The 26737-nt window shown below is 32.6% G+C and overlaps 3 long non-coding RNA genes and 1 pseudogene across 3 annotated transcripts; 1 reads left to right on the top strand and 3 right to left on the bottom strand.

Annotated features, from left to right (window-relative positions):
- Positions 1–8517: 8517 nt before the first annotated feature.
- On the bottom strand, positions 8518–9818 carry LOC127898959 (uncharacterized). The gene is made up of 2 exons (XR_008050722.1): positions 9672–9818; positions 8518–8857 (listed from the first exon to the last, which is right to left on the bottom strand). It is a non-coding gene; the product is annotated as an uncharacterized LOC127898959 (long non-coding RNA).
- Positions 9537–11817, top strand: LOC102621808 (uncharacterized). The gene is made up of 3 exons (XR_008050720.1): positions 9537–9930; positions 10248–10460; positions 11175–11817. It is a non-coding gene; the product is annotated as an uncharacterized LOC102621808 (long non-coding RNA).
- Positions 11818–15001: 3184 nt separating this feature from the next.
- Positions 15002–22374, bottom strand: LOC127898844 (leucine-rich repeat receptor protein kinase EMS1-like; annotated as a pseudogene).
- An 803-nt stretch (positions 22375–23177) lies between these two features.
- LOC112497307 (uncharacterized) lies at positions 23178–25801 on the bottom strand. The gene is made up of 4 exons (XR_008050721.1): positions 25539–25801; positions 24699–24761; positions 23456–23565; positions 23178–23385 (listed from the first exon to the last, which is right to left on the bottom strand). It is a non-coding gene; the product is annotated as an uncharacterized LOC112497307 (long non-coding RNA).
- Positions 25802–26737: the final 936 nt, after the last annotated feature.

The raw sequence follows: 26737 nt of genomic DNA, 5'->3' as shown, positions 1-26737 counted from the left end.
GAGTAGAGAAACAAAAGTAGATCAAAGAGAAATTAGGGCCGATTGCCCTAATTTTACTTTACACTTAATTATTTTTCTTGTATTATCATTTAATTTACAAAGCTAACTTTAAATTTTAAGATGTTTAAATACATGGTAAATCTAAATACCACTAATACACTATGAGTAAATTTTATTATCATTTATAATTACACAATTTTTTTAAAATTTTTAAAATTAAATTAAAAGTAAGTGGAAATGGATTTGGATATGGATATTAAGATAGATGTTGACCTACTTCAAATTTGTCTTATATCTACGCATCAATATTAAAATCCAGTTCAAATTTATTTTAGACTGACTCAAATATGATCCGATTAGATTTGAATCATATAGATCTTAGGTCAAATCCAATCTATTGCCATCCTATAGTGAGCAATCTTACTCAATGTGATTCAAATCCAATCTATTGCCATCCTTACTATAGTGAGCAATCTTACTCAATGACGCACGAGCATCGCACTTGAGATCAACTAAACATAAAACTCTCCATTTTATTATGCTGTATAGAATATGACAGGTTGGGATGTGATATGTTTACAAACTATCATTTAATGTGAAAATGGCAATTTAGGGTTGTCTCATGTTTATGGAATACATAGGGTTGAACTAAATTGTATATATAATGTTTACATTAAAGTAATTAAAATAAATAACTAAAAAAATGTTTGGATATTTTATTATTAGTTATTTATTTCACATTAAATTATAATGTTTATAATAATACTCAAATAAAATAACTATAATAATGAATACTAAATTTAAATTAAGTAAAAATTTTGAATATTTTATTTTTGTAATCAATTAATAATTTATTTTTTATTCTTAGTTATTTATTTCACATCATATTATAATGTTTGTAATTATACTTAATAAAATAATTATAACAATAATAATAAATTAAAAGTAAGGGAAATCTGTTCGATATTTTCTTTAAATATAATCAACTAAAAACTTTCTTGTATTATTAGTTATTTACATTTTTTAATTCTAATATATATATAAACATTATATATTGATATAATATTAATATTAATATTGATAAATTAGTAAATATACTTGAGCTATAAAATTGTCCCAGGAATAAGAATTCAGTTTTTGATGAGCACTTAGTCAATGTTTATTAGGTAAGAGAAAAAAAATTAAAATACAATATAAATCTTGACTCTTAATTCTTTTTTTAACAAAAAATAAGTTCGGCACTGTTTGTCTTAGTAACTTTATCCCAAGGGCTCATGGGATTAATTTTCTTAAGTTTATGAGATAATTTTGTGGGCCCTAATTTATTCCAAAGCTATGTATGTACCAAACAGAGGATAGGAATTAGTCCTATCCCAAACTTATTGACCACCAATTGTAATGTTATGAGAGTTAAGTGAAGCACAGAGAAATCATGTACAGTCAGGACAATCACCAATGATATGATGCACCTGTTAGAGAATTAACAAATTAAATACTCAAAAAACACAGTATTTTATTTCTTTAACAACACTCTTCACCAACTACAACTCTTATTTTTCATTCTCTACAAATTAGAGATTTTGTTATTTCACTAGATACTTAAACCAAAGGGGAGAAGGGGTATTTATACATGAAACAAACTAATCACAATCATTCAAATAAGAAATTACAAAAAAATAATAACCATTCATCTTCACCTGTCAAACCTACCACACCTAACACAAATAATTCAAAACTCACCAACCATACCTACTCATGGAACCTTCCATGAGTTGGGCTTGAATTTATTCATCTTGGATCAAGTTTATGATCCAACAACACCTTCATAACCCCCCCCCCCAAAAACCCTAACAATTTTTCTTGCATCCTAAGAAACAAATATTTTCTCAATTTGCGTCAACCGTACCTCTCAGACTGCTGCCATAGGGTCACTCATAAGAATCACATAAGTAAGCAAGGCCATTTGTAGTTGCGACTTGAAGATTAGCATTGAATGATGTATACATATTAAGAATCAAGATCGTTATGTGATTCAAAGATGGTAAAAATCTAAATCATACATATAAGGAAAGAATAAAGATTATGTGCTGGTAAATACTGAAAAGAATCCTAAGATACTGTATTTGATTATTTAGCTTTGGTAAAATTAATTTTACGGAGACTTATTTAATTTCAATAAGTTTTACTTTTATTTTTTGGTGCATGTGTGAGTGTAGATTAGTGATTGCAAATAGTTTTATTTTACCATCTACATGAATTCAAATCTTGAAAAAAAGAGGATAAAAGTTGGATTTTATCCACCCCTAACTTTTCAAAAAACAAAAAGTAAATAGTTTTACCCTCTTGGGCCATTGAGCCACATTAAATGAATAAGAGCGGGATGAATTTGGTTACAACAAAATTTAATGCAATTATGACTTTTTATAGGTTTTGTCTAGGATTAAGATTGGACAGTTATAACTTTTAAGTTATAATATTAAAGTATTGGGTAAATATTAGTTACTATAACTTGAAAGTTAAATTAATTTAATTTTATACTTGTATGATAAAAAATTTATAATATATTTATTAATTTTGTCAAAATTATTAATTAAAAATTTTATTTAATATATAATATTAACTTTTATTTCATAGTTACAATTTTTTTTCTAGAGTGGTTAAAATTTTTAAGTTGCAATACTTCAACATGAAATAGGACCTAAGTTTAAAAATAAAGAAATGAAAAATAACAAAGGTTTGCATTCCTACCTTGAAAATGAATAAAGCAATCTCATACATGAATAGTTCTCACAATGCAATGTAACTAGTGCAAATGAAGTATATATAATCTCATACATGAATAGTGCTCATAATGCAATTTATGTGTTTATATATATATATATATATAGGAAAATGCTTCTCATCGAGAATGCTGAGAGAATGCCGAGAGTGTTAGCCTAAAGGGCTATACATGATGTAATTTTGATGATAACAAACATATGTATTGAGTGATTTAATAAATATTGTATTTCACATTTTCACTAATTTTTTAAAGATAATATTTATGCAAGTGAATCAAGTGAAATCAAGATTGAAGACACTCAACGGACAATGGCAACATCAAGAATATAGTTTAGAGCTCAACGAACAAATTAGTGCAATAAATTCTTGTAAAGCCAGTATGATTTAATTGATGTATGATTTAGCATTCGAGAAACTCAAAAGATTAATTTAATTAAATACTTTGCATAAACTAAAAGGTTTTATTTTTATAAAGTAAAGTATTTTGTGGATTTAAGTAATTTGGACTTAAATGCTAAGATTTGAAATCTTTGATTTTAAATAAGTATTAAATTTCAGAGTTGGACGTTTTTATAAACATTTGAAATGTTTTGGGCCATACTATAATTTATGAATATTTTGGACTAAAGTGAAAGATTTTGAGAACTTTGAAAAATATGGGTATTATGTTGAAAAGGACCTTTGTGCGACATAATAAAATTTTTGGGGCCATATCATAATTTCAGAAAGTTTGGGAAAGACAATTATTTTTAGGAAGTTCTGAAATTGGACCTATTTGTAAAGTTTTATGACATTTTGGGCCATAGTATAATTATAGAAAGTTTTGGGTTAAAGTTTAATTTTAGCTAACACTATTACTGTAGCAAAATTAAAAAATAACGGTAATATCATTGTTCCTGAGTGGCTAGCCGGATAATCAAGCGGCTAACCGCTTGAGCACGGGAATTTGCCTATAACGGCTAGTTTTTGGACTTTTACTATAAAAACTCAACTCAAACTTCATTCTAAGAACTAACACAAGTAAATATAAGATCATATAACATATATTGAGCTTCCATTTCGTAAATCATCATTTATTGAATCATTATTGAGCTATAATTTGTTATCCACTCTTAAAGAGAGTTTCATTGTTGTGATTTTTATTTCTCATCAAATTGTGAGTGTACAAGTGTGGGAAACACTTGGGGTGAAGAGATTGGGGATATAATCTCTTGTTGTAAAGGTCCATTGACACCCTGGAAGTTAATTGTAAACATTTGAAACCTTAGGAGGCTTGGATAGTTAAATCCTTAAGCCGGGTGAGCTTGGAGGCGTGGACGTAGGCAGGGATAGCCGAATCACGTAAAAATCTTTGTGTTTGTTTTCTCTTCCCTTACTCTTTTAATATTGTGCTTGATTGGATTTATTATTTTGATTTGATTAAGGCAATAGATTAAATTATTGTGCGAATTGTATTGCATAAATTTTAAAATCTCAATTCACCCCCCTCTTAAGTTGCATAACTTGCATTTCAGAGAGAAACGACATACAGTAATGTCGTTTCTCTCGGCCCCACCCTCCACCACGTGAACTTTTGCCCCTTTTATTTTTTCTTGATACTTTTGCTTTTTCCACATTTTTTACTCTTTCTCCCCCACATTTGATTCTAGCTGTCGAAAAGCACTAACTGAGTTGAGATTTTTCTCTCATTTCACAAGTAGAGAGAACGGCATTAGGGCAAGAGTATTTGCTCATTCACGTGAAAGGATTGAGTTGAGTTTTTTTTTCTCATTTTAGAAGCAGGAAAACGGCATTAGCAGGCTAGTAGGAGTAGTTCATCACCAGCTTGAAGTAAAATACCCAGCTGGTAAAGAGTGATTTTTTATTTATTCTATTATTTTTTGTTATATGATAATGAAATTTTGATTTAGAAATTTTGATTTAGAAGTTTGATTTAGAAATTTTTATTTAGAAATCAAATAATGATAAATTTGATTTAGAAATTTTTAATTTAAATTTTGTGTTGGATTTAGAATTTCTTTTAATATAAATGTTGTGTTTGATTTAGAATTCTTTTTATTTAGAAGTTTTTTAATTTAAATGATGGGTGGGATTTAGAAATTTTTAATTTAAATTTTTTTCAATTTAAAATTTTTTAATTTAAATTTTGTGTTCGATTTATTTTTTTAATTTAAATTTTTAGAATATGATGGATTAAATTATTAGTGGATCAAAATTTTGTAAAAATTTATAATAATTTATTCTTAATACGAATATTAATTATTTTGTATACTTATATTTTTTAATTTCTAAAATCTCATATTATATTTTAATTTTTTATATATTACAACAACTGCTCCTGCCGTATACTTTGCAACCACATTATCCTTCTTATTCGATGACGTACGAAGGGTTTGGAAGTGGAAGTTTCCAACATTTGCTACATCAACAATGTAACGTAACGAAAACAACAATGAATGTGATTAATGTTTGACTTATATTTTGTTCGAACAAGTTTTTCTAGCATTTCGCTTATATTTGGCTAAATCGAACTACTTACATTGATGAACATGTAATTGCACAATTGTATTTTCAACGATGAACATGTATTTTCACAAGTAATTACAAATAAAAATTTATACCCAATCAGAAATTTTTACCAAATAATTACCAAATGTAATACATATACCAACCGACAATTTTCACCAAGTAATTACCAACAAAAATTTATACCCAACCGGCAATATATCAAAAAATTTTCAGAACCACCCAGCACAAAAAACCATACCTAGAATGCCCGTAAATCTGCAATTTTACATGCAAATCAAACCTCAACTGTCAATAAACCACCATCCAGTGGGCAAATCTAGGCTCAAAGCTCGGAAATTTCTGATAAAGATCAAATTTTTAAGGCGAATCAAACCTCAGTTGTCAATAAGGCACCACCACATGTATTCAACTAATGGTTCTAGTTCCAGACAAAAATAATCCAACAACCGTTTAAAATATATATTAAAATTGAATTTAAAGTTGTACAGCCATTGGCAGAAGGCATGAAATTGAAAAGCTACCGAATAAGATAGGTAAAAAAAAAACGAGAAATAAAATAAGAGCGCGAAGCGCGGATCTCACTATAAGGGCATGTGGATGGGCTGGCAACTAAAATTTACAAGGGCTAAGGGATTGCAAATTTACAGCAGGTGAGAACATGGTCGATGGAGAGAGACGAGCAGTGAGCAGCGACCACCGACCAGCAACAACCGAGTAGATCTGGAGTAGCAGCGAGCGAGGGAGAGGAGGGAAGCGGAGAGAGACGATGAGAGCGAGCAGCACCACCAAGCACCGAGCACCGCGAGCAGCGACCACCAACGACCAGGGACCACCGAGTAGATCTGGAGTAGTAGCGAGCGAGAGGAGGAGACGAGGAGTGGTAGAGAGCGAGTGAAGGAGACGAGTAGTGAGCGAAAGGAGGGGAAGAGAAGGAGTACCAGCGAGCGTGGGAGAGGAGGGAGAGAGAGTCAGCATTTTTTTTCCTTTTATACCGACCTTTTAACTTTTTAAATTTAAAAAAATCTTTTGTTTTTTTTTCTGCCGACAGAAACGGCATTACTCATGCCGTTTCTCTCGACATTCTCTCGGTGTTCTTGACATCTAGCACTCCTCATATATCTATTATAAGGGCTGGGTGGCTTCCTGGACAGTGATCCAATCCAAGAGTGTATATATATATACATATAACTCGGCTTTATTACCCAGAATAGTCAACAAAGTCAATCACTAGACCTTCGTGTTAGGTAGCCATGTCAGACGCATGCAAAAGTAAGTTGTAAACTTAAACCTCTATACCCAAAAAGGCCCAGGACTTAAGCCAATACCCAGAATGACCTGTGTAACTTTACAAGTGTAAAATTAACACCTCCCAAAAGGCTTATTACCTTGAATCACACTCCAACGATCAATGGCAACCCTTTTTGATCCATATGATCCCAAGAATCAATCTCATGCTCAGGTTTGTATCAACAGCACTGATGGCCTTAGTACTGGAAAGTTGACACACTAGGATTCTTATGACTGTTACTAGAGGGCCCCGGAATAACGACTCCGGATTAATTGATCACAATACCTTTGATAAGAACAATAGGTACTATGCATGATTTTCAGATTAATTATCAGCACTAGCAAGGATACAAGTCAACCAAGGGAAGTTCATGCTTTAATGGGTATTCCCTCAAAGTCATATCACATTCTTTCCGCTTATCCTCTTGAATATATAGAGAGATGTGTACCAAAAGATCCGGGTATGTTTGGGATCATGTTGATTTAGTTTCCATTTAACTTGCGGCTGCTTCTGTGGATTCTTTTCCCAACAAAACCTAACCACAAATTTCACAGTTTTTGTTATAAATATATTATTATGATGTAGCAGAGTTGCAGTTATGATCATTCCAAAAAACCACATCTATCAAAATGTTGCAATATAATTTTTCTTCAAAATTGTCTTAGTGTTTAAGTTTAGGTACTATTGTATAGACATATCCTCACAAAATAATATTGGATAGACCTACAAAATCTACCACAAACTAATCCTTTAATAATTATAAAGGATAGGGACGCGACTGCACTCTTCAACTCCATTTACTAAGAGTTGAGACATCTTCAATCCTTATCATTAAATCCACATAAATATTAGGCGACCCGGCCACATCAAATAAGTTAACTATATAGTTTTACACTTGACGTGACTTGTGAGTTCATCTTTGTTATGTTGTTTCTTCAAAGCAAAATGAAGCCCGTCAAATTAATCGATGAGTGCAATTTCATCAATCAGCCGCTTATAACTCAATGCACCCAATTACTAATTGCATTTATATATAGGGAATAAAAAGCATACCATGTATATTGTAGTTTATGTTCTATGGCTAAAATCCATAACATGATCAAATTTAATGAAAGGATTAAAAGAAATTAATAAGCTTTAATTTACCAGGGGAAGTTTCTTCGATTAATCTTTTGATGGAAACTTGAGCTATTCGCAGAACTAAGCTGAATTTTGTCAAGAGCATGGTCATCATCAACGTTCATCTCTCTCAAGCTGCAGCAACTTTGCTCCAGCCAATCCATAATCACGATGCAGTGCAGATGAGCATTATGTATTTTCAGTTATATTAGCAAACAATTATTTTTTTATAAAGAATTAATAAATCAACAAAAGAAGAATATTATTAATATTAAAGATGAACGATTTTCAGCTTTATATCATACTAAAAAAATTGTTTTCTAAAACCAACATTATGATTTTCAAGTACAGTAACAATATATTTATTCTTTTAACCCAATTGTTATATTTATGGAATATAATTTTTTAATAAATAATGTTGTATTTGTTATCACTGGCTTTCAAATTAATTGGTCAGATCTTAAAAATAACAGATCTAAAAATTCATAATTGCTTAATGTTAAGATTCTAGGTGAGGTTGGACTAATTAATGCAAATTATTAAGAAAAATAACAAAAAAATTCAAAAAAAAAAAACAAATATTAGAGTGCCAAAAACTACAAATCATACAAAACAATTTATGATCACGGAAAATGATAAATACATATACAGTATATATTTATAATATAAGACAATATATATTGAGGATTTGTGTGGTGTTAATGCATATACACTGATGAATGAAATGCTTGACTTATTCGTTGTAAAAATTGGATGAACATATTTTCGGATGGTGGTCGACACACGTGAACATATTAATGTGTAAATTAACCAAACATTTTACTTGAAGAAGATAAATTATAGGCAAGTAAAGCAGAAATCCAAATTAACATACAAAAAGTAGAAGAAATTCATTCCATCATCTTTCTCCACAAGTAGCTAGCCATGGACGCTAAGCATATTTCCAATCATATAACATCTACAACAAGGGGGAATCAAAACTATGCATACTAGCATATATTAAACTCAGATACTTCTAGGATGTCTGTGAACACACATAAATAGTTATTAGAAGGTAAGAACAGCGACACCTTTCTATTTGAGAAAGACATTGGTAAGAGCTATCTTTGACTTCAACGAGTTCTCCAACAGTTCTGGGACCTGAAGGAAACATAGAACATAAAGCTAAAACTCAACATAAATACTTACGCTATGAAATTAAGTCCATTCATGCTCATATGGTTTAACCTTTATCTACATCATGTTGTTAATTTCAAGTTATGATGGCAAATAACATTGCGAAAGTTTGAGAACACGTGCTTCAAATATCATCAAGACATAACTTAAAGTTTTGAACAAATGGTTTAGGACGTTATTTCATCAAAATAATACTTATAGGATGTCATTGAAGACTAAAAGAAAAAAGAGATAAAATAGTAGGAGTTTAGCAACATGCATGCTAAACATGTTAAATATGGTATTTAAAAATGTTCTAAAATCGTGTGTTGCTAAAAGTTGCTAAAAAGTTACCACTTACAATGTGCTTCATGGTGTGTTGTCAAACAAAATATCACAACAGTTTTATGAGTGTGGTGGATTCCATAAGCCAAATGACAACGTGCAAATGAAGCATGTTGTTAAATGTAGAGATGGCAATTTGACCCAATTCAAATTTCAGTCCGATTGACCCGACCTAAATTTTTTGAGATTTGATCAGAATTTCAAGGTCTCAAGTCGAGTTCGGGTCAAAAAATTAGGGCCTAATTAAATTCGGGTCAAGACTTGGGTAGAATAGAGACCGACTTAACCTGACCCAACCTATAAAAAAAAAAAGAGGCTAGCACATGCACATCATAATTCAAACGCACACATCACATTCTCAACTTGCACAAGCACATCACATATTCACTTTCTCAATTCTCAAATCTCAATCGCAAATCACAAAACCCATCAACCAAACTTACAATTTACAAACCTTAAGTCAAAATCCAGCCACCACCAGCGTGAATCTGTTGTAGCTCGTCAACGTATCGCGTCTCCTCCAAGGCCCAAGTTGCCCCGCACACGGCGTGACTGCACAAGCCCAGTGCCAGGCACCAACCAACCATTTGTGCAAAAGACATCTCTATTATCCTCTGCAGCACCACCGCCAACCAACCACCACAAAATTGATAGCCAGACAGCCATGCTCTAGGGGGGAGAAAGGGGATCGAGCCGCTACCACCATTAACTTGGTAATTTATAAATATTAAAGAATTTTTTCATTTAAGCTTATTGATTGTTTTAGAATTTTAGTTAAATATATTCATGATAATTAATTCAACTGATGTGCAAAAACGTATTGTGCTTGTACCGTATGTTATGCTGTTACTGTAAATATTATATTTTAGTTAAATATAAGGTTATGAATATTAATCATTATGTTGTAATTGTAAATTAAGGTTAATCATGTTTTAAGTTTATAAATTAACTTAAAATTTATAAATTTAATCATGTTTTAAGTTTAATCATGCGTATAAATTAACCTAAAATTGTTACACATTTAATTTAGGTCATTATGTCAAATTCGGATGCACGAAAATCGAATTCGCATGAAGATTTTAATGTGGGTGAAGAGAATAAAGATGATGTCGTTCAAGCGGTTGAAGCAGCTGAAAAGGTTAAAGAGCCATCCCTTAATGATGATAAGGTACGACAAAGTACCAATAAAAGAAAGCGAGAAGGGGGCCGACAACCTTCTCATGTTTGGGGACATTTCTCAAAGGTAACATTAATGGTGAATTAAAGGCGAAATGCAACTATTGTCTCGCTAAGTTTGTAGACTTTAATACTAATGGAACCTCTCATTTGAATAGACACTTGAAAAGATGTAAGGCAAAGGGTGTTCCTAAAGTTTTTGATAGTCTTCAAAAAACTCTTAGCATGTTGAAGAAAGATGATGGAAAAACTTATGTTGAGACAAGATAATTTGATCTAATTGTTGCTCGGCAAAAGTTGTAACATTGGTTGTAAAGTATGAGCTACCACTTAATTTTGTGGAGTATGATGCATTTAGGGATTATACCAACCTCGTGGTGAAGATGATGAGTAGAAACACTTTAAAGAGTGAGATCTTTAAATTATATCAAGTTGAAAAGGTAAAAGCAATGGCTTTGTTGGAGAATTAATAATCATAGTAGGGTGGCAATTACTACAGATATATAAAATACTAATAATCAAATGAAGGGATATATGATTGTTGCCGGACATTTTGTGGACAAGTCTTGGCGATTGCAAAGTTGAATTTTAAGGTACTTGACAACTCTACGAAATGAGAGTTATCATAATATTTTTAGGTTTAAACTATTATTACTTAGAGAGTAGATGATGATTTTTTATCCAATTTTTAGCTACATTTTGCATAAGTATCTATTTAAGTTTAATTATAATTGAATATGTTTTGGACCATTTTGTGCTCTAATTTAGTGTACTATTGCAGGTGACTCAAAAGCGCATGTCTTGTTGACGGATGTTGAAGAAGAAGGACTGCATTGTTACAGCAACAAACCTGCAGAAAACTACAAAAGACTTATCTGCATATGAACAAAGACAAATCTAAACTAGAGAGAATGTTGTAGTATTTGTTGTAGCAATCTAAGATCAAATACAGACAAAAATATCCAGACTATTCACGTGCTAATCGACAAAGTCTATTACAGCGTTACTGCATTGCCACTATCATGTGCAGACAAAATAGTGACAGACAATACAAAAAAAAAATGTGGTCCTAGGATGCCAAGACCTAATGCTTTTTTGGTTACCCTAATCTCAAGATATAAAAGAGCATATTTTTAAGGAGAGACTTCATCAATAGTTGACGTATGCAAAGAAAACAAAAGGAGAGATTTCAAAGCTGCAATAGAGGCATTCTTTCGTGGAGAAAAAAGAGAGATAACTGAAGATCAAAGTGTGACACTTTGGATCTTTTGTATCTCAACATTTATATTGTATTTTCCTTGTTTTATTCTCCTTTTGATAGTGTAACTACTGGCAAACACTTGTATTATTACTATTTCAAAGCTCATCATGAGCTAAACCTTAATTTAGTGGGTTTTGAATAAGCTTAATGATTCGTTGATTTACATGTATGTGTTACTCATAATTTGTAGCATTTTGTTTTAATTTTACTTATTGCAATTTTTCTATTTCAATTGACTACTTATTTAGTGGATAATATCCAAGAAGGGGCCTTAAAAAGGTGTGATTTAGTGGAACAAATTAAGATAATACACAGTTTTAGATTAAGTTTCCCAAGTTGAGTTAATCTCGATTTGAATAAGGCAATGCTTAATCTAAAATTAGTGAAAACTTGACATAGGAATTCCTTTTGTAGGGCAAATGGAGTATAAAACGTATAATGCTATATCTAAAGTTAGTTTCATAAGTAATCACTTTTAGACTGCATATAGATATAACATATCCAAAATTTGACAATTGAAGATGCATTCGCGATTCTGTCTAGTACTATAGTAGATGTTATAGCAACTGTACTTCAAGTGAAAGATAGTTAATAACTAGTAAGTGAGTTTAGAATGCAACTATCCCTTTGTCATTGAATATATCTTTGTGCTTGACTTTAGATGCTCTTTATTGTATTTTGTTTATTGCCTTGTTCATTTCATTAGATCATTAATTTCTTCATTTATTGTGTTTTATTTAGTTTACTAAAATTGCACTGATAAGATTGCTATAATAAATTCGCTAAAATCAATCTTTATAGAGACGATCTTGATATTCATCATTATATTACTTTTTATGTACACTTGCACATTGACATGTAACACCAAACCAATACTTTTCTTATTATTTAATTATATTTTTTAAATTTTACTTCAATCTAATTATTTCTAAAATTTAGTTTTTGGGTGATGAATATGTTTATATATTTGCTAGCTCCACGTCAAGTGTGAAAAACAATTAGTGCTTGACTGTGTAACTAAATGGAATTCTACGTATGTGCTTGATGTTGTTGTGAAATATAAAAGTGTCTTTTCTAGATTGCAGCAGCGCGACAAATACTACACTTCTTTGCCAACAGATGAGGAATGAGAGATGGCTGAAAAGATGTTGGAATATTTGCTACCGTTTTACTCGATGATAGAGCTATTTTCAAATACACAATATATGACATCTAATCTTTTTTTTGCCAATGATATGTGAAATGATGATTAACCTGGATCAATGGGAACCTGTGGTTAGAGAAATGGTTGGTCAAATGATTATGAAATTTGATAAATATTGGGCCCAAATACATGGGATTTTGGCGACGACTGTTATTCTTGACCCGAGATTCATGATTCAATTGGTTAATTATTATTTTCCACAACTTTATGGTGAGGGTGCTGCAAATAAAATCCAAAGGATACGCAATCTAGGTAACGATTTGGTTAAATTTTATGAAGGTAAGAATGGGAATGTGAGTAATACAATTGTTGGTGAGTTTTCTTCAGTCGATGATCGCTTTAATTTTAGTATAGGCACTGCTGGTAAATTTTTTAATATACGTAAGTTTGAGACATTTGCGAGCCAAAATAGTGAGACCATGGTATCGAAGTCCGACCTTGAGAGGAACATAGAAAAGCCTTTAGTCAAATCCACTCAAGACTTGAATATTTTGAATTGGTGGAAGGCAAACCAAGGTAAATATCCTATCTTGGCTCAGATAGCGAAGGATATCTTAACCGTTCCCGTAACAACCATTGCCTCTGAATCATCATTTAGCACTAGAGGTATAGTTTTGACTCCACATTAGAGCATACTTCATCCTGCGACATTGGAAGTGCTTATGTGCACTCAACATTGGCTACGGGCGAACTCCAAAGGTACGAATACAAAATAATGTATAAAATATTAAAATAATTGGTTTAATAATAATTTTACATACTTAATTATTTTTTCACTTTCTTTTTCTTTTTCTTTTTCTTTTTCTGTTGTAGGTAAAATTCTTGAAAGTGAAATTTTTACAAGAGAGGAATTTTCGGATGAAGAAGAATGTGGCTTGCAAGTATTAGAGTAGTTTGTTTCTTTTTTCTTTTTTTTATGTTGGGTTGTGGACTTGTAGAATTGAATTATGTGTTTTTATTTGTATGAGACATGAGTTTTTTTTTTTTTTCTATTTGGCTGGGTTATGGAATTAAATTGTGTGTCATTGAAATGGTTGTGGTTGTAGAATTGAATTGTGTATTTTTAATTTGGTATGTGTTGATTATAGTCTTATTAAAAAACATTTCCTGGTATATTTGGTTGCTTAATTTCCAGTTGTTAATTTGATTACAATCACAATTACCATTCGACAGCTAAGCATATTTTCATTTGATCTTCAAATTGACTAAGGTATATGTTAAGGTCATTTAACCAAGTGGAAGTGGTGCATCATTCAAAATCAATTTACTTGAGGTGACAGTAAAGATTAATACATGAGGAACAATTATGGTTGGGTCGGCCCAACCCGAACTTGACCCGAATTAGACCTGACCCAATATATAAAAATTTGGGTTTTTAATCGGATTGGGTTTTTTATTTGAGAAATCGGGGTCGGGCTCAGGTCTGGCCAAGCCCGAGCCCGAGCTGACCCATTGCTATTGCCATTCCTACTCCCCTGTCAATTTTTCCCTCACTTTATTCGAAGGTTTCTCTGAAGTCGTGAGGAACCAAAGGTTGTGGAACAAATATTTTTCTTCTTTCCAGCAATAAGGTTATTTACACTAGAGCTCATAAAATCATGAGTTATTTTTTTATGGCTAACCACCGATAAAATCAGGTTCACTCATTCTCTCATCACCATCACTCTTCATTTTTTAGGCCATGATATTGTATAAGTATATCTTTAATCTATAATGTAATAAAATAATTATGTGCATATCTACATTGTATTATTGTCAATACAGTCAGCAATCAACCGGTTATAATAAAAACTATATTTCATAATTAGTTGAAGGTTTCTTGAATCTGTTGTCAAGGCGACTCCTGCTTCTTTTCCATTTTAGTAGGCTCCAAGAAATTTAAATCAAGAATCAACTGCTCAAATGTATTTGTGATCAAATAATTTTAAATACAACTTATTAAAAATAAACTATGTAAAAAGTCTTACTTTGTTGTCAGCAAAGGCTATCCTCATCCCTTTGTCAGCAGGACGCTTTGGTGATGGCAGTGGGGCGGGTTCGGGGTAGAGATCATGATCCCTGAACCAAAACCCGATTTGGAAGTAATCTCCAAACATGCCCCATATCCACAAAAAAAAAAAAAATTCTTAATTGGGGATAATTTAGGGATGCCCCCGATAATCCCAAAGTAAGTAGGGATTAAAACGAGGACTGATCCCCATTTAATTTTTTTAATAATAATTTTGAATATTCAGATTTTGTTCTAAAAAAATAATCATTATATACAGATTTTGAAACATAAATTTATCCTTGTCTTAAATTGTTGGGCTGTATTGCAATTCCATTGAAAAAAATTATGGAAAAGTCATGAATCTTGCGTGTCCATAAAGAGATGAAAGAAATTGTGTAGAAAGTAATGAAATAATAATATAAATCCTATAATTGAAAACTATGATCAGATTAGATCGGAGACAGACCAAAGCTGAAAGCATAACTAGAGTAGGACATGAGCTACTTGTCGACCATATTAATTCCAATGGAGCTTATCACATTCATGGCCAGGCTATGACATCTAACACTACTAATAATTTCTTCATGGTCTCCATCACTACTTCTTATTCTTAATATCAGAGATCTCAAATTCATGCTAGGTTCTCCTTTAAAGGCTTCATCCTATTTTCATGAGGTCAATATACCCGATTTAATTTATAGTCAGAATCATGGAAAGTTTGATCTTTTATACAATATGTTGTCTAGTTTAATACCTGAAGAACTAGGGAGCTATGTGGTGGTTGTATATCTTCTACTTAGCAATAACATGCTCTCGTAAGATTCCTGGATCACTCTGGAGTCTAACAAACCTTACAACCTTGGACTTGTTTGGGAATCTGTTAACATGTTCTATTCCACCGAAAATTGGCAACTTTCTCAAGCTTCAAGGCTTGTATTTGGGACATAACTAGCTTACGGGCTCTATCCTTAGAAGTTTAGGTTGTCTAAGTGGTTTGGTAAAGCTGAATTTGTCAGGAAATAAGTTATCTGACTAAGTACCCACTAGTTTTAGGAACTTGAATGAGCTACCCCACCTGGATTTAAGTTGTAATAAGCTTAATGGAGAGATTTCTACGTTTTTGTCGCACATTCTGGGCATTTTAGGGCTTTATGTTCAGTTTAGTAAGCTTAATGGTCCACTGGATAAGCTCTTTTCAAATTCAATAGCCTGAAAAATTACAATAATAAACTTGAGTAATAATTTTTTTTATGGGGGTTTGCCACGATCTTCGAATAAACTTTCATACTTAACAACTATGGATTTGCATCTAAACAAGTTCATATGAGAGATTCCTCCCGACCTTTGTAATCTTGTGCAACTGGAATACTTTGATTTTTCAATGAACATGCTAGGTGGACATATTCCAGAGAAGGTATGAAGTTTGCCTAATCTGTTATACTTGAATTTGGGAGATAACAGATTGGAAGATGAGGTGCCGAGAAGGGGTATTTGTCGAAACCTCTAAATAATTTCACTCACCAAGAACATAGATCTCTGTGGAAAAATTATGGGTTTAGATTACCAGGTTTTGACCTTTAGTAAATTGGCCCTATTTGGAACTGTTGTTGGCTCTGTTCTTGCCATTGCAATTATTGTCTCTATGCTGTGGTGGATTCAAAGAGGCAATAGGCAACGTGATCTTGAAGCTACTGATGAAAGAAAGTGAAACAATATCTCTGATCAAAATAAATAGAACCCGTTGATAGAGCATCTGAGCATCAACTTAGCCATGTTTGAGCCGAGTCTCGGGAAGTTAACTTATGATCAGATTGTTGCAGGCACCAATAAATTCTACGAGAAAAATGTTATTAGAGGTGATGACTTTGGAATTGCATTCAAGGTACTAAGCTTGATGGTAAAACTGTTACAGTAAAAATTAAAGCCAAGCTACAGGCCAGGGATGGAAACCTTGGGCATGGTAAAGTGCCAGAATATTGTGCAGTTGCTTGGTTACTGCCCAGTTGGTGAGAAGAAGCTAATTGTTTACGAGTATATGGTTAAGGGAAGCTTAAATGATTGGCTAAGAAATCAGGTTGCGTCTCTTGATTAGGCCAAACACTGCATAATTGCATGTGGCACTGCTCGTGGCATAACATTTCTTCATCATCGCTTTCAACCTCATATTATCCACAGAGATATAAATGCTAGCAACATCTTGCTCAACGAGGATTTTGAAGTAAAAGTTTCAGACTTTGGGCTTGTTCGACTGATCAGCGATTGTGAAAGTCATACAAGCACTGATGTAGCAGGCACAATTGGCTATATTCTCCTAGCGTGTGGGTGAGCTGGGATGGCTAATGAAAGAGGTGATATATATAGCTTTAGTGTTGTCCTACTTGAATTGGTGATTAGAAAACAGCCCACAGGACCTGAGTTTAAAGATAAAAATGGTGGGAACTTAGTAGATTGGGTATTGCAAATGATGAAGAAAGAACATGCTGATTAGGTTCTGGACTCTACAATACTTAATGCATATTCAAAACCATCGATGCTTAAAATGTTGCAGATTGTCGTTGGTTGCATCTTCGATAATCCTACTACCAGGCCTACCATGCTTCGCGTGCAGGAATTTCTTGAAAAATATCATACTGGAGAAAACTTTGGAAGATATTAAAATAGAAAAGGGGGAATCCGCTGGTACAAAAAATATATAACTGAGGCAAGGTTGCAAGAGTTTCTACTGCTAATCTAATCATAATGTAGCTTCAAAACATTGTATTTTCTATCAAATTCATTGCTTGGAAGCTTCGATATTTTTGCAACTCATTTGGAAGCTACACTAGATTTTCTTTGGCCATGTGCTAGAGCTTGCTATTTTATAATTCGTTTTTCCAAAGTTGTTTATTACTTCATGTTCTTTTTTTTTTTTTTTGGCCTAATTCACTTGCTGCTAACATGTGGATTTTCATCTGCAAAAAATGTTGAAGCTTTCTACACTATTTGCTAAAGTTTATGAAAGTCTATTAATTTCAACTTAATTATAAATTACCTCAACAAAAGAATCCCTTAATATAAACTCTATTTACTAAAGTTTTTGGTTGGTTAAATCATGCAGGTTACGTATATGGATGTAACATATAGTAACTACATGATTTAATTGGCCGAAAAGCTTCAGCAAATTGAGTTTATATTAAGGGATTTTTTTATTGAGGTAATTTATAATTAAGTTGAAATTAGTAGACTTTCATAGCCTTTAGCAAATAGTACAGCAAGCTATTTGCAGATGAAAATCCACATATTAGCAGCAAGTGAACTAGACAAAAAAAAAAAAAAAAAACATGATGTACTAATGAACAACTTTGGACAAGTGAATTATGAAATAGGAAGCTCTAGCATATGGCCAAAGAAAATGAATAATATATTTTATATGTGAGTAGATTTCTACTGTAGCTTCTAAAGGAGTTGCAAAAATGTCGAAGCTCCTAAGCAATGAATTTGATAAACAATCAAAAAGTTTTGAAGCTAGATTATAATTGGATTAGCAGCAAAAACTCTTGTAATCTTACCTCAACTATATATCTTTTGTACCAGAGGATTTTCCCCTTTCTATTTTAATAGCGTTCGAAGGTTCTTCCAATATGATATTTTCAAGAAATTTACTGCACACGAAGCATACCAGGCTTGGCAATAGGATTATCGGAGACGCAACCAACGACAATCTGCAACATTTTAAGCATCAGTGATTTTGAATATGCATTAAGTACTGTAAGATCGAGAACCTGATCAGCCTATTCCTTATTCATCACCTGCAACCCTGAATCTACTAAGTTCCCACATCTTTATCTTCAAATTTAGGTCCCGTGGGCTGTTTTCTAATCACTAATTCAAGTAGGACAACACCAAAGCGATATATATTATCCCTTTCATTAGCCTTCCTGGCTCGCCCATACTCTGGGGGAACGTAGCTAATTGCACTTGCTACATCAGTGCTTATATGACTTTTACAATCGCTGATCAGTCGAGCAAGCCCAAAGTCTAAAACTTTTGCATCAAAATCCTCATTGAGCAAGATGTTGCTAGCTTTTATATCTCTGTGGATAATATAAGGTTAAAAGCGATGATGAAGAAACACTATGCCACAAGCAGCGCCACATGCAATTCTACAACGTTTGCCCCAATAAAGAGACGTAACCCGATTTCTTAGCCAATTATCTAAGTTTCTTTTGACCATATACTCATAAATAAGTAACTTCTTCTCACAAACTCAGCAATAACCAAACAACTGCACAAGATTCTGGTGCTTCACCATACCCAAGGTTTCCGTTTCAATAGTGAATCCTCAGTCACCCTATCTTGTAGCCTGGCTTAACTTCTTGACTGCAACAGTTTTCCCATCGGGCATAGTACCTTTAAATACAGTTCCAAAGCCACCACCTCCAATACCATTTTTCTCACAGAACTTGTTGTTGCCTACAACAATCTGATCATAAGTTAACTTCTAGAGACTTAGCTCAAAAATGGCTAAAACATGTCTAAATGTCAAATGTTGCATCAATGGGCTATTTTTATTTTGATCGGAGATATTGTTTCACTTGCTTCCTTCAATAGCCCCAAGATCTCGTTGCCAGTTGCTTCTTTGAATCCACCACAACACAAAGATAATAATTGCAATGACAAGAACAGAGCCAACACCAGTTCCAACCAGGGCCAATTTACTAAAGGTCAAAACTTGGCAATCTTAACCCATAATTTTCCCACAGAGATCTCTGTTCTCAGTGAGTGAAATTATTGAGAGGTTTTGACAAATACAATTTCTCGACACCTCACCTTCTAATCTATTATCTGTTAAATTCAAGTATAACAGATTAGGCAAATTTCATATATTCTCTGGAATATGTCCACCTAACATGTTCATTAAAAAATCCACGTATTCCAATTGCATAAGATTACCAAGGTCGGGAGGAATCTCTCTTGTAAACTTGTTTAAATGAAAATCCATAGTTGTTAAGTATGAAAGGTTATCCAAAGACTGTGGCAAACCCCTATTAAAGAAATTATTACTCAAGCTCATTAATACAATTTTCCAGGCCACTGAATTTGGAAAAAAAACTTATCCAGTGGATCATGAAGCTTATTAAATTGAACATAAAGCCCCACAATGCCCAAAATGTGTGAAAAAGAAGAAGGAAGCTCACCATCAAACTCATTATAGCTTAAATCCAGGTTGGTGAGCCCATTTAAGTTCCCAAAGCTAGTGGGTACTAAGACAGATAACTTATTTCCTGACAAATTCAGCTTTACCGAACAACTCAGATGACCTAAGCTTCTAGGGATGTAGCCCGTAAGCTGGTTATGTCCCAAATAAAAGCCTTGAAGCTTGAGAGAGTCACCAAATTATGGTGGAATGGAACCTGTTAACAACTTCCCAAACAAGTCCAAGGTTGTAAGGTTTGTTAGTCTCGAGAGTGATCTAGGAATATTACTAGAGAGCATATTATTGCCGAGTAGAAGATATACCACCACCACGCAACTCCCCAATTCTTTAGGTATTGGACCAGACAACATATTGTATGAAAGATCAAACTTTCTGTAATTATGGCTATAACTTAAATCAGGTATATTGACCTCATGAAAATAGGATGAATGCTTTGAAAGAATCGGCCTAGATAAATTATTATAAGAAAGATCTAAGAATTGTAGCTGAGCCAGGTCTGCAATCTTCTCTGGAATTGACCCGTTGAGATTGTTGTTTCCTAGTTCCAATATGTTAAGTGAAGTGCTGTCTCCAAGCCTCATTGGAATACTCCCATTAAAAAAATTTGAATTCAACTTAAGAATTTGAATACTTCTGAGGTTCCCAATTTCCTTAGGTATTCGCCCTGTTAACATATTGCTACTCAGATCAAGCTTCTCCTAAGCAACGACATTACTTATCTCCAGGAAAGAGAACCCTCCATTAGATTACTAGTTGCATTAAACTCCATCAAGTTCTCCGAGTTCCACATACTCACTGGTATTAAGCCAGTTAAATTGTTATATTGAAGATCAAGAATCTTCAATGGCAACTCCAAGATTTACTCAGGTATGGAACCAGAGAAGCGATTATTACTAATACCAACTGACTAAGATTGGTACACCTGCCAAAAACATCTTCAATAGTTCCTGAAAGCATATTCCCATCAAGATTAATCTCCACAAGGGATTCTGAATCATTCAATTCTCTTGGTATGGAACCAGACAACTTGTTGTTGCTCAATCTAATATACTTCAACATAGAACAATTTCCAACCTCTAGTGGGATTCGGCCAATGAACTGGTTATTATTCAGCCAGACGGATTCCATTTGGTTCCACTTCCCAAGCCAAGAAGGCAATGGTCCAGAAAGCTGGTTCATTCCAGCAGAAAATGTAAAAATCTGTAGCTCGGCCAGCTGCTCAGGCAATGACCCGGATTAATATGATTATGACACATGGCGACTATAACATTATAGGACTTACATTCATTTATTTATGTTTTTTTCCCTTAATAATAACGTAAAGAATATTTTTAAAACAAAAATCTAATAGCAAAAAAGAATCCCACTTTATGTAAACTCTAATCTTCTTCTATATCTTCAAAGCTTGCAACTTCAACCCATTATCAACATTTGTAATATAAATCAAACATGAAATTTCGTTGTAGTTTCAATATATTTTTCAAGCTTTCTTTCAGATTTGTAAATTTCAAATTAAAAGTATTTTGGATTGCTCAACTTTATTTGTCATCGGTGCGAAACTAGTAAATCTTTTATGACAAAAGAAGATAACGTTCGATTTATATATATTGAGTTTCTTTTTATTCAACATTTGTCTTTAGAGAGAAAATTGGTAGAGAAGACGAAGAAGCTCTCCTTTGAATTTCATTGATCTAAAACCATTAAATAAATTAAAATCAAATCTAAAATCATTCGATCATTAAACACTTTTTTGTTTTTTATTTATTCTGTCCAGAAAATATATCAAACATACATGAAGTAAAAATTTATGTGATGATAAAAATTTTAAAACTTAAATGTGGAAAGTAATTTATAATTATGGAAGCAAAAAATTATTTGTTTCATTACCTAATAAAGAGAAAAGTAAAATGAATAGATATCAACAATTCAATGTCATGGTTGACATTTATAATAATGTTATTAAAAGTTTAGGAAAAATTAGCTTTCAAGAAAGCACCACTGATTTAAAATTCTTACAGTTACCAAGCTCAGATTGTATTGACCCAGTGAATTGGTTTATGCCAAGATAATGGTCACTGAGCTTTTTCAAGTGGCTAATTTCAGGGGGAATGTTACCAGACAGTAAGTTATTTGACACATCCAGATAACTCAAAGACTGTAAATTTGTGAAGAGACTTACAGTGAGTGAACCTGAGAGAAGATTGTCACTGAGGTCCAAGTCCTGCAACCGAGTCAATTCACCGAGTCGAATCGGAACTGTTCCATTGAAGCCATTGCCGGAAAAATCGAGGGACTTGAGCTGTTTCATATCCCCAAGCTCAGATGGCATTTCCCCGGTGAAAGAGTTGGAACAAAGCGAGAGAGTCTCGAGCCAAGTCAGCACACCGAGTTGACTCGGGAGAGAACCGGACAGCTGATTTTCACCCAAAGACAGCATTTTCAGACGTTTAAGGTTGGAGACTTGAGGAGAGGGTTGACCAAAGAGAAGGTTTTGGGAGAGGTTAAGGACTCTGAGTTTGGAAAGATCGAAGAGCAAAGGAGAGACAGGGCCTTTGAGTGACTGAGTTCGGAGAACCTGAGAGACAACTCGGCTGTGTTTACATTTCACACCAAACTAGTGACAATGCCGAGTCGTTTTGTTCCATGAAGAAAGGACTTGAGGATTTTGAAGGGAGTTTTTGAAATAAACTAGGCTTCTTCTTTCATGTTTTTCTCATCAATGGTGGTAAAAGTTTCAAAACTTAAATAATTGGGTCAGAGTAGGAGCTTAGCCATTTTCAGAAAGCAAAATGAAAGTTGCAGAGAGGTTGAAGAAGCGAACATGACAGAAAATGGGACCACAAAACAAACACTCACTCACTCTCTTATTATAAACATCACCTCACAAGCTTGAAACGCCGCCGTTGGCTACTAAAAGGTGCTGCACTTTGGCGCCAAATTAGAATGAGTTCCACTGAGGTAATGAAGGGAAAATTAAGTCTATAGTTAGCCTAGAGAAGCATGCTTGAAACGCAGGGATTACAGTGTGGACTACGTTTAGATGGTCCCAACAATCACTCTGGAAATATATCTGGTTCAAAACTTTTGAGTTAGATATTTGATTTTTTTTAAAAAAAAAAAAATAGCTGGAAGTTAATATACTTCCCGTATGTGATCACATAATACAGTTGTGTTGGGTCCAGAAAAAGGGAAAATTACAGTAAGTTTGCACATGGTTTGCTGTCAAATGGGCAGATAAATAAATGTGTGGTGGATCATGGACGTATGGATGGGCCACTATAAGGAAAATGACTTTTAACGCAGGCAATGCTTGTTGCTAAATGGATTTCACAGCACACATCTGCAAATGACTTGATATTACTAAAAATAGTAAACTTTATAGGAATTGAATGACAAACATTCAATAGTACCTCTCATTGACGATCGAAGAGATTAATATACAGCAGCAACTCCTCCAAGTCCTTCAAAGCATTAGCAATAGCTAGTCCCAGTCTCCTAGATAGAGTTTTATATGGCTGCCCTGCACAAAGTATTTAGTTGGCTTAGTTCAGGAAGAAAAATGCTAGTATGTGTATATATGAAATAGTAAGGTTTTACGTCAATTCAACCTAATTTAGGACTATTAAGCATTAATTATATTTACAACAATTAGCTTGATAGGCAGCTATCACACAATAACTTTAATTGAGTACGGAAAATTATTTATGGAATAGTTCATAAGAAAATACAAAATACCTAGTGAGTAATAAAACTTTTGAAAAAGAAGTTTGAATATTGAATTATCAATAGTCAGCTATTACTTAATAAAACTTTTGAAAAACTTTTTTTTTGTAATTTTAGTAATAAAGAACATCCTATGTGATTAAAATAGTGCAACAACTTAAGAGAACTGCTCTCTACTTTTGACTTTCTACAAGCTCTGATTTTTGAGAATTTCTTCTTACTTTCAGTTAATTGAAAACTCACACTCTAATTCAAGCAATTAGGCAAACCCAACATGCACAACCAAGCATGCCCAAAAACCACAAAAACAAAGACGATAATTAAAAATGAAATGACTTAAAAGTAGCTTAAAAATGAAGTCCAGAAAGAATACTTTGATGGCCTTTAACATAATCACTGCCCATAAATGTAAATTGTATAAAACCCCATAAATTATAAGATATACCTCACTAAAAATACTAGTTGTTTACTCACAAGTAAGTTTCATAATTTATAAATCAAGTAGTAAACCAAAGAATTGTTTATGTAATCACATAAACTATAATTTATTACCATCATACTTCATACTTCTATGGAGGTCAAAAATTCCAAAACAGCTTGTGTGGAGAATGTTCTAAAACTTAGGAAGGTGCATGATACATAAGATCATTAGCATCATAATCCAGCCAATAGCAAAAGTATTAAAATGAATGCCTCGATGATTAACCACACAATTACCTAAGCAGCAGCTTTAGCTGCTCGATTACATCTTCAGCAGAGACATTTACCACAAATCTTTTTAATTGTTTATCCAACTATTTTATCACAATATTTTGCTTCTCAAAATCACTTGATTTCACAATGTTTGCGGCCAAAAGCTTAAAGTCAAACCAACTCAAAGTAATAAGTATGTAAAAAAAAAAAAACCAAGTGAATTGGAAAATTACTCACTCAGTCGAAGCTTTCCCATCATTAAACTACTGCAAAGTAAAACCAACCGCTTAGGTGCATAAGCTAAAAAGCTGCAATGAAGCAATGCGACAGAAAATTTTTTAGTACTTCAAGATGATAAAATCAAAAGCTTGAATGGCATTCTTGATATTAAACTGCAACCAACAAGGACAAAGGTTTAGAAACTATATGTTTACTCAACCCACCAACTCAATCATGGATCACGAGTCATTCCCATTAACTTTTGTTTTCATGTTGTAAAATCTGTACTTTCAATACATTTTAACAACATGTGCATTAAGCGCCTTGCCAAAAAGTGGATTTCACAACAATCATCTGGTGAACGTGGCTATATTCTTGTTGTTATATCCTATTTTTCTTGTAGTGAAGATGAAGAACAAATGAAAATATAAATCAGACACGAGCAAATAAATTAATTATAAGGCACCACAATCTGACACGGCAAGTGAATTTTTGTCTCAAGTTTAATTGCAGGGACAGAGAATTAGGTGAAATTGCAGAAAAATTTTACGACAGTAGTAAAGAAGACAGCAAAGGTAGGTTGTGATGTTTTAAGACTTTGCTATTTGCATTTTGTTAGACAGAATTTTGACCAAGTTATTTTTAGACTATGATGTAGTCTTATATTTTATTTCACTATTAGAGAATAAAAGCCATACATCTCATGTGAATATTACGGCCTTTCAAGAACCAATTTGTTTCTTCTATTTATTACTTGGGAATCACAACCAAATTAGACAGATGCTCGAAAAATAAAGACATCTAGAGGCATAAGAAATGAATTTAGGAATCAAAATGAACTCGGGCTGATTGCCTTACCTGCTCCTTTGACCTCATCGGATGATTTTGAAGATCCAAGGGTACAGACTTTGCCTCCTGTGGACTTCCCTATTATTGATCAACAATGGAGCTCGGCTAAAATCAAATTTTGCAATATTTCAACATTTCTTTTATGTTACACCAGTATAAAATTGTATTAATTTCTACATATTAATTTTACTAATTCTAAGAAGTTACATGTTCAAAAGAGAAATGTACCAATTTTAGAAAATGTAGGACTAACAATGTGATGATAAGGTTTATAAAACATGAACCACGAGGTAAAAAATGATGGCAATTAAGGAAATATTTGCTAGCATCGTGATCATATACTCCAATAATGTGAAAGCAAAATCCAAGCATTGGAACAAGAAGCCCAAATGGGTGGAGTGGTAAATTGAAGGAAAAATTGATCAATTAATATTGAAGTGGTAAATTGGTCTTTACATTATAAAAAAATTTGAAATTTAGAAAAATGATATAAAACTTGTAAATTGAGTGTGAAATAAAATAAAAAAATTTACATATAGAATTAATAAATTGAAGGAAAAAAAGGATAAATTAATGTTGTTGTGGTAAATTAGTCTTTAAAATTGTAAACAAAACAAAAACTTGAAAAATAACATAGAACTTATAAATTGACATAAAATATTAAATGAAACAAAAAATATATAAACCACACATAGGACTAATAAATTGAAGGAAAATGGGTAAATTAATGTTAGAGTAGTAAATTGAAATAAGAAATTATAAACAAAACACAAACTTGTAAATTGATATCAAGTGTAAAATGGAACAAAAAAATTTATAAACCATATGTAGGACTAATAAATTGATAGAAAAATAGATAAATTAATATTGAAGTTTTAAACTGAAACAAGAAATTATAAATAAAACAAAAACTTAAAAAAAGAGATAAAACTTGTAAATTGACATTAAATATTAAATGAAATAAAAAATTTAAAAACCACACATAAAATTAATAAATTGAAAGAAAAATAATAAAATAATATTAAAATGATAAATTAAAATAAGAAATTATAAATAAAATAAAAATTTGTAAAAAAAAAAAAAGAACAGGTTTTTCCTTCTTTTTCCCTCTTTCTTTTACGCAAAGTATTGGTAAAGAAGTGGAAGCTGGAAGCGGTAAGCAAAAGAATGAAGAAGCAAAATTTGAGCTTCAGACAAGGGGGGCCCCG

The sequence above is a fragment of the Citrus sinensis genome, chromosome 7 (genome assembly GCF_022201045.2).
Source record: "Citrus sinensis cultivar Valencia sweet orange chromosome 7, DVS_A1.0, whole genome shotgun sequence".
NCBI classification, from domain to species: domain Eukaryota; kingdom Viridiplantae; phylum Streptophyta; class Magnoliopsida; order Sapindales; family Rutaceae; genus Citrus; species Citrus sinensis.
Note: the sequence above shows the minus strand (reverse complement) of the source record. Positions and strands in the feature narration are given on the sequence as shown.